At 43.8% G+C, this 19,165-nt stretch overlaps 2 long non-coding RNA genes across 3 annotated transcripts in view; one reads left to right on the top strand and one right to left on the bottom strand.

Annotated features, from left to right (window-relative positions):
- LOC131998785 (uncharacterized) overlaps nucleotides 1–10,821 on the top strand; it is a 66,238-nt gene extending 55,417 nt beyond the window's left edge. Inside the window, exon 3 of the long non-coding RNA XR_009398862.1 lies at nucleotides 10,743–10,821. This is a non-coding gene — a long non-coding RNA (uncharacterized LOC131998785). The remainder of the gene's footprint in view (nucleotides 1–10,742) is intronic.
- LOC131998784 (uncharacterized) overlaps nucleotides 9,107–19,165 on the bottom strand; it is a 32,894-nt gene continuing 22,835 nt past the window's right edge. For both annotated transcript variants that reach the window (XR_009398860.1, XR_009398861.1), the window contains 2 exons: nucleotides 18,271–18,359; nucleotides 9,107–9,286 (listed from right to left, as the gene is read on the bottom strand). This is a non-coding gene — a long non-coding RNA (uncharacterized LOC131998784). The remainder of the gene's footprint in view (nucleotides 9,287–18,270; nucleotides 18,360–19,165) is intronic.

Below are 19,165 nucleotides of genomic sequence, written 5' to 3'. Positions count from 1 at the left end.
TCCAGCTTCCTCCTGCTAAAAGGTGATCACACCCAATTTTGTTCCTAATGTGCAATCAGTCCTTTTTTATGGTAGGCACTGAGAGTTCTTTGCTTCTTCTGGAAGTAAAGAAAGTATTTAAACTGGGTCACCATTTCCTCCCACTTAATTCCCAGGCCCTCCTGAATGCTACAGAGAAGATTGTCCTCTTCTTTCTGTAGTCAGTTAGGGACTGCTCCCTGCCTGGCTCCAGCAACAGGTTTTTGAATAATCAGCAGCTGCACTTGCATGACTGTGAGCCTTGGTGGGCCATGACTTACCAGCCCCAGTGATAACAATTCTCAGACCTTTCACACGTTCTGGGGGTGCTTTTCAAAATTCCCATCGGTTCTACACAGGATGGCCTGAGACAGTGACCTGCCCATTTGCTTGTTCCTTCTCATATGGTTTCCTCATTGCTCTCCAAGGTGCTTTGGGGTTAGGTACCTCCAGATTCTAGTGAGAAGTGCAGACAGAGCCCCTCCTGAGGAAGTCAGCACTATTCTAATGGTAGAGGTAGTGCTGGAACCTAAGGAAGGATTGGGAATAAATCCCTGGAATATACAGAGGGGAGGCATGGTTAGCCTGCTGAAATGCTGCCTGTTCTCCCATCTTGCATAGACCAGAGGTTCAAGGGTTTAGGTGGTTAAGTAAGTAGGAAAGGCCTTCCATTAGAGCAGGGCTACTCACACCTGTGCTGGTCTGGGAATAAGTAAGAAGTTGAGACTAAGTGTTTAGAAACCTTTATAGCAATATGCCAACCTGATTTTATAACTGTTGGATCTAAGAACAAAAAAATTGTTCTTCTATTTCACATGTCTTTTACTTCAGACTCTTTTCGAGTAATTTATTTTTGTGTTAAAAAGTTGGAGTTTATAATAGATTGGAAATTACCCCAAAAAAAAGAAAATGAACTTGCTCTTCACTATCAATCTTTCGAGACAGACTGAGCTAATTCCATGGCCTCTGAAGGACAGTTCTGGGTACCTGCCTTCTAAAGACGTGGTAGATGAGCTATAGAGAGATGTGGACAGTGCCAGGGAGGAAGAGGACAAGGAGTCACCCTTTGTCTCTAGTTCCTTCTCCTTGACCAGACTGTGCATGCGTCCCTGGGGAAGCACTGCACCAAACATAACCACACTTGAGACAAAATTTGAGGGGATTGCCATCAGAGGAGGAGCAGGAAAAACTGTGATTATCACCTGGAACTCTTGCCTTAGGTCAGCGTCCTTCACATTGCACCTTAGGGGCAGGTGCAGGAAGTAGCTGAGAAATAAGGATTTGAGCAGAACCATAGCTCAAGCCTCACTAGTGTGGAGTGAGCTGAAATTGGGAGTGTGACTTAAGAGAATTTCCTACATTTAAGACCTGTACTTGAAGACTTTTCCATTGTATTTTAGGTCTGTCTCTGCTGGTCCCAGCTCTGTTTCTGTAGTAAATCATGGTGTGAAGTGATATTCAGATTCCCAGGGGATGTGGAACAGACCACTGCCCTGCTTGTTCTTGAAGCAGTCAGCTGACCACCCCCTCACACTCCCATATCCTGGAGAGGTGATGGGGGCAGAGACAACAGCTTCTTCTTGTTGCCTCTTCTGGGACTCAGTCTACCCTCATGCTGACGATGATGTACTCCTTGACTGAGAGGAGACAATCAGGTTGGGTGGGTTCTGGCTCTTTAATATGAGAAAAGCTTCTGTCCTAGCTTTGGAGGAGAAAGGAAACACCCAGTCCACTTGCTTTTTTGTTAAATTAGAGGGTGCTTTCTGCCTTGTAAATTCTCCTGAAATATATGTTGCCTTTGACTTGGTGATGACACAGGCATGTCTGAGTGTGCCTGCTGTGTGGCAATGCATTCTTTCTAGCCCCAAGTGTTAGGGTGCAGGGAAAGCTGCGAGTCGACTTTGGGTGTCTTGTTGGTTGGTGCCACACTGGGAGGAGGCTACTGGAAAGCAGAAGCAGGGTTGGAAACTTGGCGATCTTTCCTCTTGTGCCAAACCCAAGTTAGTGACAATGCAGTCGTAATTACTTTCTTTAGGGATATTTTGCATTGTCTGGAACCATCTGCATGGAGTTTTAAAGGGAATGACAAAGGAGGACAGGAATAACAGGAAGGCTTTTACCAGATAATGCAATAGTAACTCGTAAAGCCAAGGTGGCACCTGTTGGGGATGGAGTGACTGACTCCCTTGGTCAGGGAGAAGAAGCCTGTGGTCCTAGGTTTTTACCTCTTCTGGTTTCCTGCCCTGAAACAGGGATAACCTGAAAAAAATTCAACTCACAGCCACCGGCCCCCCAAATTTAGCAAGACTTCTCCAGTATGAAACAATGTTAGTAAGCATTGGACTATGGCAAAGATTACAACTAATACAGTGTTTCAAGAAAGAGGCATGGATGGGTCTAAGGACACAGGAAAGGCTCCCGGAAAAGTGGGACTTGGACTGGCACTGAGTCCTTCCCTCCTTTGGAATGGAGTGTGAGTTCTAGACTTAACGTTGGATGAATATATAAGCTCTCTGGGCCACACGATGGGGAAGATAGCAACTACATCCTACGCTTTCTGTGGGCATTAAATCCTAGCTGAGTACATGCTTATTAATGTTCCCTCCCTTCCTTCATTTTTGTGGCTGCATGGCGTTTCTTCTGGGATGAATTCCTGGGAATGGCTCGCCAATTTGGATGCAAAGCTTAGATTTGCAAGGTTGTGATTTCTCCTTGTCGGGAGGCAATACTATGAACAAAGCAGGGGTCAACAGAAGCTTTTCCTCACTATGTACCCGGGTCCCTCACTGGGCTAAGTATGTCTCTCTTAAGCTGGCAACTCCAAGGCAGAGCTTATACCAAGAGAGACACTTTGCCCAAGTACTCACTTGGCTAAAAATACCAGAGTTCTCAATATTCATATTATGATTCATATTAATCAAGGTCTTAACCCACTGAGCCACCCAGGTGCCCATATTAATCAAGGTCTTGAGTAGTAGCTTCCTTCCTAGCCTCTCCTAATTTAGAAACATTTCCCCATTCTACTATACGCAAAAATAGAAAGTTCTAAAATCCTAGCTCACCCTAGAGTGCAGTTCATCCTGGAGAAAGGGCCTTTAAAGTGCCTTTAAAATGTTTCCATCAGTAGGAAATTGATCATACATAGAGAGGAAGTAGAGATGATGGAGAAGAGCCCAGACTTGGGATCCGAAGCACTTGCTTCCTGGCTCTACCACTTGATGAGCTACGTGAGTTTGGGTAAATTATTTAACCTCTTGGTGTCTGATTTACCCATCTGTTAAATGGGAAAATAACTGTGCACATCTCATAAGGTTGCCACCATAAGTAAAGGAATTGAGATGTATATAAAACACTTAGAGCACTACGTGGTCAGTGTAAGTAATAAACATGGGTTGGCCATAATTAATATTATGTCCTAGTGAAATGGGGAGAAGAAAGGTTTCAGGCCTTGAGGGATACTGTGCCCTAAAGAAGAGGGCACCAAGAGAGCCAACACTCACAGGGCCTGGTGACAGTGGGAGGGGGAGAAAAGACTAGGTGATAGGAACCCAAGTGCCAAATCCTAATGCAATGACTCAGGTTCAGTGGTGGGCGTTGAAATTGCCATCAGAGAGACCATTAGAATTTGACAATCTCTATTTTAGATTATGGAGTTCCTGGAAACTGCCTCTCTGCCAAGCTGGCCCAAGACTTGTTTTGGTGAGGATGACGTGCTAACATGGGACTGAGTCAATAATAGGTCCTTTGTTCTGCCTTCTGGACCTCTGGGTGCCACTGTGTGGACATTTGCAGGTTGGCTGGCAGCTGGCATCTTAAGGGTTTGGGTTGTTATCAGATGGACACTGACTAAACAGAGTCCCTCCCGACCGGGTGGTGTGTGCAGCAGGGCACGTAGGCCCACATACCTCGTATCTGTGCCTGGGCAATTACATCCCAGCCACCCTACCCCATTCCAAGGCAGCCGGAGCCAGCTGGGACACAGTTCCTGGGGAGCGAGCCAGGTGTTTTTCCCCTTTCATCCTTTTTAATTCCATAGGCATTTTCTTCTAAGCTTGGGCTCTAACTGCAATGTCCAACATGGAAAAACAAATCCAAAAGGCAGGAACTGAGCTGGGTCTGCTCATGGTGCTTCATTTTGCTATTTGGAAATAAAGCCAAGAGGCACAGCCTCTGTCCTCCAGGACAGAAAACCTAGAGGCAGCTTGTCCTTTATCCAGCTGCTGCCTGCCCAGGGAGGGTACTGCATATATCAACATGTGCGTGGTTCACTGCCTGGTCTGATCTGCAGGTCTCTCTTTAAGTACTAGTGCGGGTTTCAGAATCCAAGTGTATGAAGTGCATGTCTGGGCATGGTCTTTTGGCCAAGCCCCAGGCTTTGCAACCCATTCAGCTGGTCCCCAGAGCTGACCTCTTACATCGTAAGTGATCCCACGCAGTTCCGATGACTTATTGTTTTTGACAGTTCACACTGGTTTGGGAAATCTCCCTGCTGATGTTCTCTTATCTTGGCAGAGAGAACCATGTTTGAATACTAACAATTGGTGCCATTTATTGAACACATGCTGTGCCCCAGGCAGCTTGCTAAGGGTGCTTTACGTAGTGATTTCCTGTAGTCTTCCTGCAAACACTCCAGCGGAGAGAGTGTGATCAGCTCTGCCTTACACATGAGGACCCCGGGATATGGTGTTGTTAGGTAACTTGCTCAAGGCCACCCAGGTAGGAGGTGGTAACACCAGTATTTGAACCAGGCAGTCTGGTCCAAAGGGCATTCTTACCCACCATAGTGCCCACTGCCATTGTGTCTCTCTGCTTATACATCTCCAAGGATTAAATCAATGCCTGAGAGTGATCATCCTCATTGTTATCATTAGTTTGATTAACCAGTGGGGCCCAGAAGCCTCTACCTGGTTGATACTTTGGGTTAATTTGCTACATATTTGATATTAGGGATAATAACAGAAAAATTAAGTTATTTCCTTATGGATTACTACTACTTTGATTCAACAAATATTTAATGAGCATTCACTTTGTGCCAGGCAATATACTAGACCTAGCAAAGGGGGTTATTACAGGGTATTTGCCCTCAAAGAACCACACTCTAGAAATGTAAATAATCTTAAATTTCCAAGATGGGCCCTGTCTTCCTCTTTAGTCTCATTGCTTTGCATCCTCTGCCTTTGTGTCCTTTGGTTTGTTGAGCTTCCTACCACCTCAGAGCCTTCTCACCTTCTGTTCCATCAGCCTGAACCACTCCACATCTTTGCCGCATTAACTCCTCCTCATCCTTCAGGTCTTGTCAAAAACCGCTCTTATTTAGGGGAGTCTCTTACAATCCTATAGATTACGTTGGGATCTCCCTGTTACATCTTATCGTAGCTCCCTCAGCAGTAAATTTTTGTAATTATTTGCTCTATTCACCAGCTCCTTAAGGGCTTTAATAACATTTTTGTTGTTGACCATCATACTCCCAGCACACCATAGGTGCTCACTAAATACTATGAAGGGAACAAAGATTATAAACAATTTATTAGAGCAAAAACTGGAACGTGTTCATCTCCAGTCCTCCAAAAATTAGACATCAACGCAGGATTAAACGTGCCAGGATTTTATTCGAGGGGGAAAAAAAAAAAGAGGGGGGAGCGTGGAAAGCTGGGAGGGTCGTCAAACTATGATGCAAGTCTGATCCTAGAGTGAAGAAGGGAAGACTGGAAGGTGGGGAGGACCATTAGTTACATTCGGGTGCAGCCTGGGCAGGTTCCCAGAGGCCAGCCAAAGTTGAAAGGCAGAGGAGAGCCCTCTGGCAGGAACAGCAGCTCCCCCCCACCAACCCAGCCCCCTTCCCTGATTGGCTGGGCGTGCCATGGGAGGCGTGACCCGGCAGCAGGGCGTGGCATTCAGAGGCAGCTGGGGGCAAAAGGCTCAAGTAGCTTCCTGCTCCCTGAGGTGCAAGCCTGGGGGGCTTGTTTTCCTGGTGGCCAAGTAGCAGTTCAGAGGCAGGAGGGGACGACATCTAGTTAATAGGGAGGACAGAGATAACCGAACAAAAGATTGGGGGGATCTTGATTCTGAGGCTTAGCAAGTATTTTTTGGACACTCACTATTCTTTGACACTGAGGAAGATACAGTAGGATTGGCTGTACATGGGCTTTCTTCAAAAAGATTTAAGCTAGTTAAGAGACAAAGTAAACTCACACGCATTCTTCTGAATCTCAGCTTTCTTGCATCTAAAATGAGGATAACTCCATCTACCTGGTGTGACGTGGGACAGGTAGACGCAGTGGCTTCCTAGATAGGGTAGGTGTTCAACAGCTAAGATTTGAATGAATTTAAATAATAACGATTAATTGCCTCGCTTTTTCAGCTTTTTTAGTCACTTCAACAGGGTTGAGAGTTTTCTAAGTTTTCGAAGAAACTTTTGGCTTGAGATGTCTGCTTTCAATGTAATTACTCTCATCAACAGTCCCCTGAGGCTTTTTTTTTTTAAAGAATATTTGAAGTAGAAGAACCACAGTTTAAATACGTGATCAAAACCAAGGAAAGATTTAGTGTCGAGTTACTACACTGAAGGAAGTCTCTGGGAAAAGGCTCCTTGGTGTGTGGTTGGCCCAGTGAGCTCACTGTGGGGGTTGGTTCCTTAATTCTTAACCTCAAGGCAGTGTTCAGTTTGTTCTCGGTTACAGTGCAGTCACTGGGACATTGCTTAATCAGGTTCTTTCCATAGGCAAAGGCTGTTGATCCCTGCGGGAACTGGAGATGTGGGGTGGGGTGGACCTTCTCCTTTTCCCTCACTGCCAAAGTAAAAGGGTGGTCTGCCTTTGCCTTTCCCCACCCCCAACACCCTTCTGCTTCTTCTTTTTTTTTTTTTTTTTTTAAAGATTTTATTTATGTACTTGAGAGAGAGAGAGAGTCAGAGGGAGAAGCAGACTCCTTGCTGAGTAGGGAGCCTGATGCGGGACTCGATCCTGGGACTCCAGGATCATGACCTGAAACAAAGGCAGTCACTTAACCAATTGAGCCACCCAGGCACCCCTTTTTAAAATTTTATTTATTTGTTTTAGAGGCACAGAGAGAGAGAGAGAGAGAGAGAGACTTTTTTTTTTTTTTTTAAGATTCTGTTTATTTATTTGACAGAGAGAGAGAGAGGTCACAAGTAGGCAGAGAGGCAGGCAGAGAGAGAGGGGGAAGCAGGCTACTTGCTGAGCAGAGAGCCCGATGTGGGGCTCGATCCCAGGACCCTGAGACCATGACCTGAGCCGAAGGCAGAAGCTTAAAATACTGAGCCACCCAGGCACCCCTAGGACTTGATTTTAATTCACTAGGATTTCCAGAGCAACTAAGTAGTAGATGTAGATACTGTGCCTCAGTATTCTCATACATAGGATGAGGGGAATAGACCGGCTACAGTATCAGATGTATATATGAAATGTGAACTAATCTAAAAAAAAGTATCATGGGAATGAAGAAGAAAGAGGTTTTCTGGGTGAGGAGGCCGCATGTGATTCAGGACTCACTGTTAATCATTGAGAAAGAGGTGAAGGAGACTCCATTCTGAGGAAGTAGCATGAGCAATAGCCAGGTGTGTTTGCCGTGCTCCAGGGAGACAGGTAATTTTTTTTTAAATATTTTATTTATTTATTTGACAGAGAGAGATCACAAGCAGGCAGAGAGGCAGGCAGAGGGAGAGGAGGAAGCAGGCTCCCCGCTGAGCAGCGAGCCCGATGCGGGACTTGATCCCAGGACTCTGAGATCATGACCTGAGCTGAAGGCAGCAGCTTAACCCACTGAGCCACCCAGGCGCCCCGAGACAGGTAATTTTTAATGGCTGGAAGACAGGGAGGGATCCAAGGACAGATGAGAAGGAAAAGGTGGCGTGGTGGATGAGCTATGGTGGTCCTTGAAGAGCTTGTTCAGAAACATCCTTGGTCAAGGAGAGCCACTGATGTTTTAGAAGCAAGGGACAAAGTCTGAATTATTTGGGAAAAAAAAATCTCTAATTGAAGGACAAAACCAAGACAGAGTAATACAATTAATTTTGGTGAGAGAGAATCGTTTCCACAAAAATGGAAATAAGAGGGCAGATCTGAGAGATAAAATGATGTGGCAGTAGAGAAGAAGAGGGCTTTGAAAGTTTCAAGTCCAAGGTTTCAAGCCCATATATACTGGGGTCAGGGATGAGGCAGGATGCCACCGAGAATAGGAACTGAGGAGGAGGTATCTGCTAGGTTGGGAATGGGGGTCTTCACAATAGATCATGCTGAATTGGAGGGGCTGGCAGAATGTGTGTCTGGGGGCGCCTGGGTGGCTCAGTGGGTTAAGCCGCTGCCTTCGGCTCAGGTCATGATCTCAGGGTCCTGGGATGGAGTCCCGCATCGGGCTCTCTGCTCAGCAGGGAGCCTGCTTCCCTCTCTCTCTCTCTCTGCCTGCCTCTCCATCTACTTGTGATTTCTGTCAAATAAATAAAAAATCTAAAAAAAAAAAAAAAAAAGGATGTGTGTCTGGATATGACACTGGAATTCAGATCTGGAGCTCAAGAATATAGTCAAGGCTGAAGATGAAGATTTGGGAGCTGTCATCACAGGGGTAGTAGTTGGAATGGCAAATTGTTTCACTTCCTCAATCACCTAAAGAAAGGCATGGGTTTCCAGTTGCATGGACAAAGGCAGGTGGAGGGATGTTTTCTGGTGCCTGGCTGGCTACTCCTGATCCTTCCAACACAGCCCTTGGATCTTTGAGATTCCAAGAAAGGAGTACATTAGTCTTACCCTCCTTCACTTAGCACAGCTTTACCTCTTTTCCCTCAGTTGTCCACTTCTAATTCTGCAAACAACAGCTGGAGAGGGTGAGTGAGGTTCAACTTAGCAGCTGTGTGTTGGGAATCAAGAAGGCATCCAGGATGAAGATACTTTCTGGCTACAGCTGCTGCCAAGATGAGTGTGTGTGTGTGTGTGAGAGAGAGAGAGAGACGTAGGAGAGAGAGAGAGATGGGGGGATTCATAGCAGGGAGTGGGTAAACACTGCTGGCCAACTTTCTTTTAAGGGTGGTAAATTAGATATTCTTAAAAAGTTTTGATTCTGTATCAAGGACGAATTCATTTCATGTTTTATTCCAAATCCTGATGATGAGAACATTAGAAATCGACCTTTCTGGATCCTCCTGTTGCTGGTGACTAGGCTTTGCTCACATACCCCGGCCACCTTGGAAAACGGAGTAAGCTCAACACTCTGGAAGCTGCTTCCAGGCTGGTGCCTCAAGTTGAAGCACAGGGATCTAGAAAAATGTGAGAAGATGAAAAGTTCAAGAAAAGGCTGTTGTTCCCAATCCCAGCTGAAGAGAGGTCTCTTCCTGGAGAGTGATGAGGGATTTGGGTGTGTGGTTTTGTTCCTGGCCAAACATAAGTCTTGAGTTGTGTAATCTGTTTCTAATCATAATTTGGATTATCCCACACACTAACCAAATGTTTGTTTGTCTGAAGAGGCCCATCTTCAGGGCCCAGAGAGGTCTGATAAACCTCCACACAACAGCCCGTGTACTTCGGCTGGTAGGCTCTTTCTGAAACTGGCAGGCAAAGACCGCTGCCTCTTTGTGCTCAGAAAGGGCTGGAAGTTCCTGTTCACAGTGTCCACACTTCTTCAGCCTGAAGCTGTCCCCTTTGGTCACTGTTGATATAATCCTTTCAGGGACCAGTTGGAAATGGCCGGGCGTTGTCCCTGAGGCCAGGCCCAGCCACTGGGGCCATGTCAGGTGTGGAGGCAGGGCTCCTAGTAGGAAGCCACAGTGACTACTGAGACATCAGAAGTTTCTGGCTTTCTCCCAGGTCTCATTTTGACAGACAGGAGAGAAACCAAAGAGGCAGCCTGAGCTAACTAAAAGCTAGCTTAAAACTTAGCCTCTTAGGGGAAAAAATGAAACCAGAGAGGGAGACAAACCATAAGAGATTCTTAATCTCAGGAAACAAACTGAGGGTTGCTGGAGTGGAGGGAGTGGGAAGGTTGGGGTGGCTGGGTGATGAACACTGTGCTGTGGTAAGGGCTGTGAATTGTGCAAGACTGATAAATCACAGACCTGAAACAAATAATACCTTATATGTTAATAAATATAAATTAATTTTAAAAAAGAATCCCCTAGTAAAGGCCAGGGAAAAATTAAAGCAACAACAAAAACCACTTAGCATCTTAATAGTCCATATTCCTTAAGATAGTATGAGTTGGCAGTTTACTCTTGAGGACCAAGTAAATTCCATTGATTTTGAAAGTAGCCAACTTTTAAGCACTGTTTCACCCAGTTTGGAATTACACAGTTCTTTAAGAAGGAAGGGTTGCACTTCAAGACTACAACAATGGCCTAGGAGACGAGGCAAGGGTGGTTTTGTTAAGTCAGGGTATGGGTGGCTTAGAGAAGATGAATGAATAAAAGGAGGCAGGCAATTTCACAGATGAAAATGGATTCCATTTAATTCATGATGTACAGGAAAACTTTACGTCATTACAACACTTATGGTGTACAGATGACATGGGTCCCACCCCTGCTGTGAGCACAGGACAGGATATGAAGAATTCCACTACTTTGTCACCATTAAAAAATCTCTCTCCCCATCTCTCTTCCTCTTTCCCTGCACATGCTTGCGTGTATGCGTGTGTGTGTGTGTGTGTGTGTGTGTTTTCAAAAGAAATGTTGGTAGTAGTTTAGAGGACAAGACATATAATTGATGTATTTCTCTTTTCAGGTCTTAGGAGGAAATACCTAAGAAGAGGTGATTAATTACTGTCTGAAAAGTGCTTTGAGATCCTCTGAAGGAAGGTAATTAGAAGTGTGAGACGTGGTTCCTAGATGTTGATTACATGTGATTATATGTAAAGAATGGTGCTAGACTACTTCCGATGCATTCCTCTTCTGCATCTCCAAACAGACAAGTGTGTGCTGGGAAGAGAAGTGAGAAGGGCTGGGAGGAAGAAGAGCAATTGGAACAAAGACTTGTATTTCCTGTGAAGTGGGAGGAAGATAGCCCTGGGGTCTCAGGGTCTTTGCAGAAGACACGCATCTGAGTGGGACCTGGGCCTCCTGCCTCCTGTGTTCCTCAGGAGAGTCTGCCTCCTCACCCCCTGAAACTCTGTTGACTTTTAGGGTGGTCTCTTTGTTCAAGTTTTACCAGCGGACTCCATGACTATATCGTCACAGGGGAAACCACCTTCCGTTTTCCAAGAAAACTGGAGGCTTATTTTCTGGGTCATTGTTAGGTGGGTAATAATCACAGAGTATTAAAATCTTTATTATTCTCTGCTCTTATGGAGCTGCTTTTCTTAGAAAGCCCCATATTTTTCTTTCCAGCCAAGTCTTATTTTGGGAGGAAGTTACTCTAATATGATACCGGTCTGTAGCTAGATTGATGACACCTCTCCGATGATCCGTGGTGTCTGACCTCAAGGGCCCAGAAGCAGTCGTGTATGTTGGTTAGACCTCAGAGCCAGAGCCCGCTTGAATTCTGGATCTGTTGCTCCTACTCACAGGACTTGAGGCGAATTATCCAACCCCTCAGAATCACAGTTTCTTCATTTGTGAAATTAGATAGGAAAGGCATCTACCTCTTTGAGTTATTGCGAGCATTCGAAGAGAAATTGTGTCTCACACTTGCATTAGGGTCTTGTATGTTGGAAGCACCAAATACGTGTTTGCTGCTGCTGCTGCTACTACCTATGAAAACTATAGACTCATTGAGAGCAGAGGATTATGACTAGGATTGCCATCATTATCAAAGTACTCCTAAAGAAACCAAGGTTGGTTTAAAGCTAAATGCTCAAGTAGCTAAAATTATGCTTGGCACTCTTCCACTCCTGTTCTTAGTCTCCCCCTTTTTATTCTGGCTTTTCCAAATTTCTGACCTCATGGCCATGGCTTGAGGTTTTCATGACGTGTTAAACATATCCACCATGAGTGCAAGCGATTAAAGGTATAGATACCTGCAAGAATGGAGTCACACTTTCAAGGACACTGAAATCTTGATGTTTTTCTGAAAAACAAAGTAATAAATCCTATAGACCTCTAGCACTTTGAAGCTGGACTTCAGGGACCATCTAGTTCAAGTCCAGAGTAGGCAAATGATTCACCCTTGGAGAGCGGGCATAGCTGATTAATGGGAGAATGGGATTAGAGTCTTGGGTTGAGCTAGACAATTAAGAACTATGAACATGTGAAACATGGTATGACTCCTTGTAAATCTGCTTCTACTGAGCTACACCACAGCAATACACCATTAGTCTCCAAAAAAGGCTGCTATAAGATTGCCTACAAAATGGCATTTTGTGTCTTAAAGGAGATGAAGTTGAGGATGTCATCCTGATCCTGTTTACGCAAACACTTGAGTGGCCATACCTTTCCGTTCTAAGCATTGAGAATGGCTGGCACTTCTGAGACAACTGTTTTCATCTGATGAATGTCATGAACTTTTTATGTGATCATTGATCATAGGATTAATGCCTTTTGAATTCGCTACTAGAAAGCTTAAGGCCAACTTTACATGCTACCTCTGTGACTAAAAGCCAGTATCTACTACAAATTATAGATGTTCGCTGTGGCTGAAAACTTCATAGCCACTTTTCCTGAGCTGTGTTCCACTGAACACTAGCCATGACTATTTCTTGGTGTGGGAGAAGAGTTTTGGGGTCCTGGACACTGTATCTTTTACCTCCTTCTTTGATAGTCTTGATGTTTTCATTGGTGTCTTAAATGTTCTGAGGAGTTTGATCATTTAAAATCAAAACAAACAAACAAAATCCCATTTGAACTTTCTTTTTTTTTAATTTATTTGTTTGTTTATTATTTTATAATATTTTATATTTTTTAATAAACATATAATGTATTATTAGCCCCAGGGGTACTGGTCTGTGAATCGCCAGGTTTACATACTTCACGGCATGCACCATAGCACATACCCTCCCCAACATCCATACTATTTGAGCTTTCTTGAGCATTGTCCTTATAAAACTTGTTTGACCACAGAATCTTATTAAAATATTATCTCAAAAGTCTAGTTTTATATGAAATATGTTCTGGGAAATACTACCTTTCAATAACATGTTATCAAATCCTGTTTATTGGATTTATGTCAGTACGAAGGTTGTTCTTGACAATGTGACTCTTCCTAGTTCTACACAGCAGGGAGAGAATCCATGTGGGGATATTAGACCAGTCAACTGAGGAGGTCCCTTTGAGTTTGAAAATTTGGTGATCCCTGATTTAATAAGTGAAGAAAAGTTCTTCAAGAGTGTCTGCTCATAGAATTACAAATTTAAGTTTACTAACATGAAGACTAAAGCTAGAAATTAAAACATTATATAACAGTTCTGGCATTTTTTAATATCTAATCTAAAAGATGGCTTTAAAAATTATGTTTTTAAAAACAATCTCCCTCCCCTACAAGGAGTATAAGACAAAGAAGAAAATTTCCTTTGGAAAGCATCAAAGTTAAAAGTTATAAAATTTTCATCTGAACTCCTATTGGGTTATGGAATTTAACCCCCCTTCCTGCTTTGATGAAGGCTTACAGAATGAGGGTGATACAAATTCATGGTATATCTTGAGGGGTTGTGTAGCTAAGTTTCTTCCTCAAGCCCACGGTGCATGTAGAACCCGAAATGTCCATTTCCCAAGCACCTTTGCCTTTAAGATCCCTTCCCCTCCACTCTCCATTAAAACTCAACAAACAAAAAGCAACAACAAGGACTTCAAACCCTAGCCACAGGTGTATTACTTAGGTGGGAGCCTGGGACTTGCCTCAGACAACACACTCAGCCTCTGGAGTTGCTCCATTCCTTTGACCAGTGAGCCTAGGCCCAAGGAGAAATTCCAAGGGCAAAGTCACCTTTAAAGAGAAGGAATAGGGGACGCATGGGTGGCTCAGCAGGTTAAAGCCTCTGCCTTCGGCTCAGGTCATGATCCCAGGGTCTTGGGATCAAGCCCCACATCAGGCTCACTGCTCAGCAGGGAGCCTGCTTCCTTCTCTCTCTCGCCTGCCTCTCTGCCTACTTGTGATCTCTGTCTGTCAAATAAATAAATAAAATCTTAAAAAAAAAAAAAAAAGAGAGAAGGGATAGGCTCTCCTGCTCAGGTCCTTGGTTGACATCCAGCTCCCTCAGCGTCCTACCTGACATGATACCATACCTCCAATGTCTTTCATTACCTTTCCTCTTGTGTATGACTGTGGGAGGTGTGCAGTTTTGTTATTTCTCTGGCCCCCTTATCTCTCTGATTGCATTTCTGTGTTTTTGTCCATGTGCAACAATGCCTGCTACATGTCAGGTATTATGTCACAAAAATGCATATGCCCTGGTCCTTGCCCTTGAGTAGAGCACAGTATAGAGAAGCAGATGAGCACTGGACACAATTTCCATTCGGTGTGACAAAGACTCCACAAGAGCCATGCGTGATGACCAGGGAGGCAGTAATGGAGGTGGCATTTGGGTCTAGTCTTAGAGAATGTGTTGAACACGGATTTTTCCATTAATAGAATTACTTTTTTCTGCTTCATGGCAACCAGCCTGCTAGATGGGGAGGTATTGTTCTGGATTAAATCAGGAGACTAACTGACAGAATCTATTAGCTAAAGTCTAGACTCTTATTTCAAGCAATTCAGTGAATGTTCAGGTCTTAATCATTTCAGTTATCAGAGGACAAGACCACCTAGAAAGTAGACTCTATAGAACTTAGTCTCAAGTTTCCCTGATGTAAAAATATTCTAGCGATAGTCTTCGGTTTTGGAAATTCTTAGAATTAGCTTTGCTTTATGTTCAATAATGCCAGTTTCCCGATCTCATGGCAGACAGAAAATAAATGGCATGTTTAAATTGCTGTTTGGATGAAAATAAAGCTCATTACTGAAGAACAGGTTTTAATTTAAATTTCAGAAGAAATTTTACAAAGCGCAAGAATATGTGGGATAAGCTGGCTCCTTGAGTTTGCTGTTTCTTAGCTGACAAGGGAAGGTGGTTAACAGACCTAGTACTGGGCAGAATTCTGTGGATTTTTTTTCAAGTAACTTTTATGAGTCAAATCCATGGCTGTCAATCATGTGACATAATACCCATCACTTCTCTGGCTGTATGAATAGTTCTCTAATTTGATGTTAGTAGACAATTTCTTTAGCAAATACTCTTTTTTCTTAATACTTAGCATGTCAGGTCTTCCCTTTTCACCTTCCCAAAATTCAATTTAATAATGATTTTTGACTGCTTACATTTATTATATCCAGACCTGATAGTATCTTCATTTTCTGTTCTCTTTGGGTTGAGAGGGTGTCCATCCCAGTGGTTTTCCAGACCCCCAAATCTGAATAGGACCCTTTACCCCCCAAACCATAGGGCTGACTTAGCATTTGAAAGCAGCAGGTATTTTCCACTTTTTGAAACTTAGGATCTTCTATTTCCACATCTGAGAGTTTTGCTCCCCGTGTCTGTCATCCTACACACCCTCATGGTATTTTAATACATATATGTGACTCTGACCAGCCCACAAACTCATTAAGAACAAGGAATGTGTCTTATTTGTCTTTGTATTCCATAGTTCATTACATAAAGGAGGTACTTAAGAAATATTTGTTAAATATATTATATGTTTATCCTAAAAGATAATAAATTAGACAATTGGATGTAAGTTGTTTCCCTGTGCAAGATGTGAAAAAGAGAAAATATCACATATGCAGTTCTCAGAACGTGACTTCTCATAGCAATTTTTTTTTAAAGGGCAGATCAAGGAATGTCCTCATAAATGAAATGTGAATTCCTCCCCAGTGTGATCCAAGAATCCTGATTTACTTTGTGCTCAAATGGGACATTCTACTTTAGGATCTTGCATTTGTGGATTAGATACTCAAGAAAGGTGATACCGGGGAGCACCTGGGTGGCTAAGTTGATTAAGTATCTACCTTTGGCTCAGGTCATGATCCCAGGGTCCTGGATTTGAGCCACACATTGGGTTCCCTGCTCAGTGGGGAGCCTGCTTCTCCTTCTTCTGCTTTCCCTGCTTATACGCACTCTCTGTCAAATGAATAAATAAAATCTTTAAAAAAAAAAGGTGATATCTGGACTGAAAGTGAAGGATATTGCTGTCTGTGGAAGACTAAGACAAGCTTGCTTCTGTATCTCTCGCCTAAAATCCCAGTAACACAGTTATCGGCTACTGGGCGTCTATTCTGTGTCAGGCATTCAAGAGGCACATGATTTCATTTAATCCTCACAAGCAATTGACTTCCTCTAGGTCAAATAAGTAAAATGTACCTCAAACTAAACCCAGGGACAAGCCTCCCCCAACCTTGGCATTATCCTAGGACTCTCTGTCCCAGTGGATGAAAGCTTCCGCATCCACTTCCTCCAGCGAGAAACCTTCCCTGTCTGTCCAGCTTCTGAGTCTTGCTGAGGTAACTAACGTCCACCCACTCATAGACGCCCTGCATGGCTTCCATTCTGGCTCCAGCCACCATCTGCCCTCCGTGGATGGCTCAGTATCCACCTCGGTCGTCTTCCTAGCCCTCCTCAAATCTATCCCCCGCACCAAAGCTTGAGTGGTCTTCTCAGAACTCATGTATGCCCACATAATTTTCTTGATTAAAAATCCTCTGCTGATTTTCCTCTTTTCTCTTAGGGCACAGACCAAAGTCCTTAACCAGGTCCACCATGCCCTGCTTGGTTTGGCTTCAGATGACCTCTCCAGTCTCTTCTCATCTTCTGGGCTTCCACTATTCCAGCTGTTTCCTGAGCCTACGTGGCTCTTCCCTTCCCTTTTAGAGTCTAGGCTGTTGCCCACTATGCTAACAGAGCTCAGCTCCATAGCATCTTTCTCGAGGGACTTCCATGTACTTTATGCGTGTGTGCCTTTTTCATAGTTTTAAATTTATTCATACATGCTTAATTTTTTTATTACTCTCTGACTCTCTTGTGAGCCTGTAGGCTGCATGAGGACAGGGTAGGCCTGTTTTCATTCATTAGACCATAGCCCAGAACCTGAAGGTAGTGAATAATTGGGGAGTATTCGTTGTATAAATTAGCACACAAACAACAGCTTCCAAGTAGCAGAACAGATCTGAACTCAGAAATTAACACCCCATGTCTTTGGTGTGTGGCCAGGCTCCCAAATGGCCATTTTCATCAAAGGACCACAGGTGTGGAGACAGAGGAAGGTACACGTGGGGAGTCTGGCTCATGCCTCCCTCTGGGCCAGGGAAGGGATGTCCCCATAGCTTGTGGTACTTCAACACCACGCTGCTCTAACATCACTCAAGGCACTTTGTGTAGTTTCTGGCAATTAATCTCTCTCCACAAGCCTTTCAAGAGGTTAAGTAACTTGCCTACAGTCACCCAGAAATTAGGTGTGGAGCCTGCGTTCAAGCCTGAGCCATTTGGCTCGAGATACACATTTGCAATCTTTTTGCTGTCTGTCCTTGGCTTACTTTGTTCCGTGTCCCCGCCCCCTGCCCCCCCCGCCCCCCCCCCGGCCCCCCAGGAGACACTCTCTGATTTTGGTGTCTGCTCTTCTTCTTTAAAATCTGCACCCATTTCTTCTCTAATTTATCCTTTCCCTTCTCTTCCCCTGCCTCTTTTCTTCCCTCTGTCTTCCCTCCCTATCTCCCTCATAATTCCATTAGTGAGGAGAACCATGACGTTATTTACCTGGAATTTATATTTCAGGAAGCTTTTTTTCTCAGCAGCCCGGAGCTTCCTGCCCACTTTGCAACTTTGTAGGACAAAATGCAGATAAGCATTATAAATCTCAAAGCGTGTGTGCTCTTACTTTAATGATTCCTTGAGATACAGTTTTAAAATCACCTCTGATTTTGGGCTTTGAATTTGGACTAGTAAAGGTAGTAAAGGCAATGTAAAGAAAGGGAAATAAACTTCAAAAATGCCTTTTTTTTTCTCTCCCTATGAGAAGTCCACTATAAATTTTGGAGATGCTTCTCAAATAAAACTAGATTCTTTGGCTGCCTGCTGCTTCCCTCCACATTTCACCTCTTTTCTTGAAATTGCTGGAACCTGTCTCAGGACATGAGGTCATCTGAGTGTTTAGGTCCACAGGTCCTATAGAGGGCTCAGGCACACTGATTTGCATTTCTGGGTCAGTGTGATTTCACTTTCATTGAACCGTTGTACTGACCCTTGTTTTTCCACACTTTGACTCTTCCCACCCTCTGAGAGCAATCAGTGTGCTCCCCTTGCAGACAGTACTTGGCCCCCAACACCCCAAGTGTGTAGACTACCCACACTGACCTTTTCAAGGTGCCCAGCATCACGAAGGTGCTTTCAATGAGACACTGGCCAACATTTGAGGTGTCTCTGGATGCAGCTTTTATTCACATCTAAAAAGGTAGTTTTGTGTGTTAATAACAAAAAATGAAATGAACATTATAGGATATGTTTTCAGATATGTCCATGGTGGTCATGGTTTTGCACTTCCCGTGTGGGTGTTAATCCTTGAGGTCTTGAGAGCAACAATGGAGAAAGACAGATGTCCTATTCTCTCTCTTTTGTATGAGTCATGCCGGGAATTTGGTGAAGACCCGCAGTGTGTCAGGGGGACATGACACATATCTAAGTCTTTAGAATAAGGCTCTTTCCAGGCACCTGGGTGGATCCGTGGGTTAAGTGTCTGTCTTGGGTTCAAGTCATGATCCAAGAGTCCTGGGATTGAGCCCCACGTCAGGCTCCCTGCTTAGCAGGGAGCCTGTTTCTCCCTCTCCCTCTGCTGCTCTGTTTGTGCTCTCTTTCTCTGTCAAATAAATAAATTATCTTAAAAAAAAAAAAAAGGAATAAGGCTCTTTCTGCTCTCTTATTCACAGTGTAATTTCTGTAAAGAGGGAGCAAAGACCCCCGAAAAGATTTAGTTACTTGTGCTGATAGATATAGGTCATTAGTTGTTCGTCTGTGATAAGGTCCACCTGGCTAGAAGACCCTTGTGCAAAGGTAAATGTGCATCATAAAATGCAAAATGCTGTACAGATGTTGGATATGAACCCGATGTTAGAATAATTGAGATCAAATATGAATGAAATGTCGGTCTCCCGAAGCATTGCCTCAATCACTGAGAATAAGTATTGCCTTTTTCTTATTTATTGCCGTTTTCTTAGGAGTAATAACATAATTGTGTGATACGTGAATTATATCT

Source organism: Mustela nigripes, chromosome 13, assembly GCF_022355385.1.
Source record: "Mustela nigripes isolate SB6536 chromosome 13, MUSNIG.SB6536, whole genome shotgun sequence".
Classification (NCBI taxonomy): domain Eukaryota; kingdom Metazoa; phylum Chordata; class Mammalia; order Carnivora; family Mustelidae; genus Mustela; species Mustela nigripes.
The sequence above is the reverse complement of the archived record's forward strand: the minus strand, read 5'-3'. Positions and strand labels throughout refer to the sequence as shown.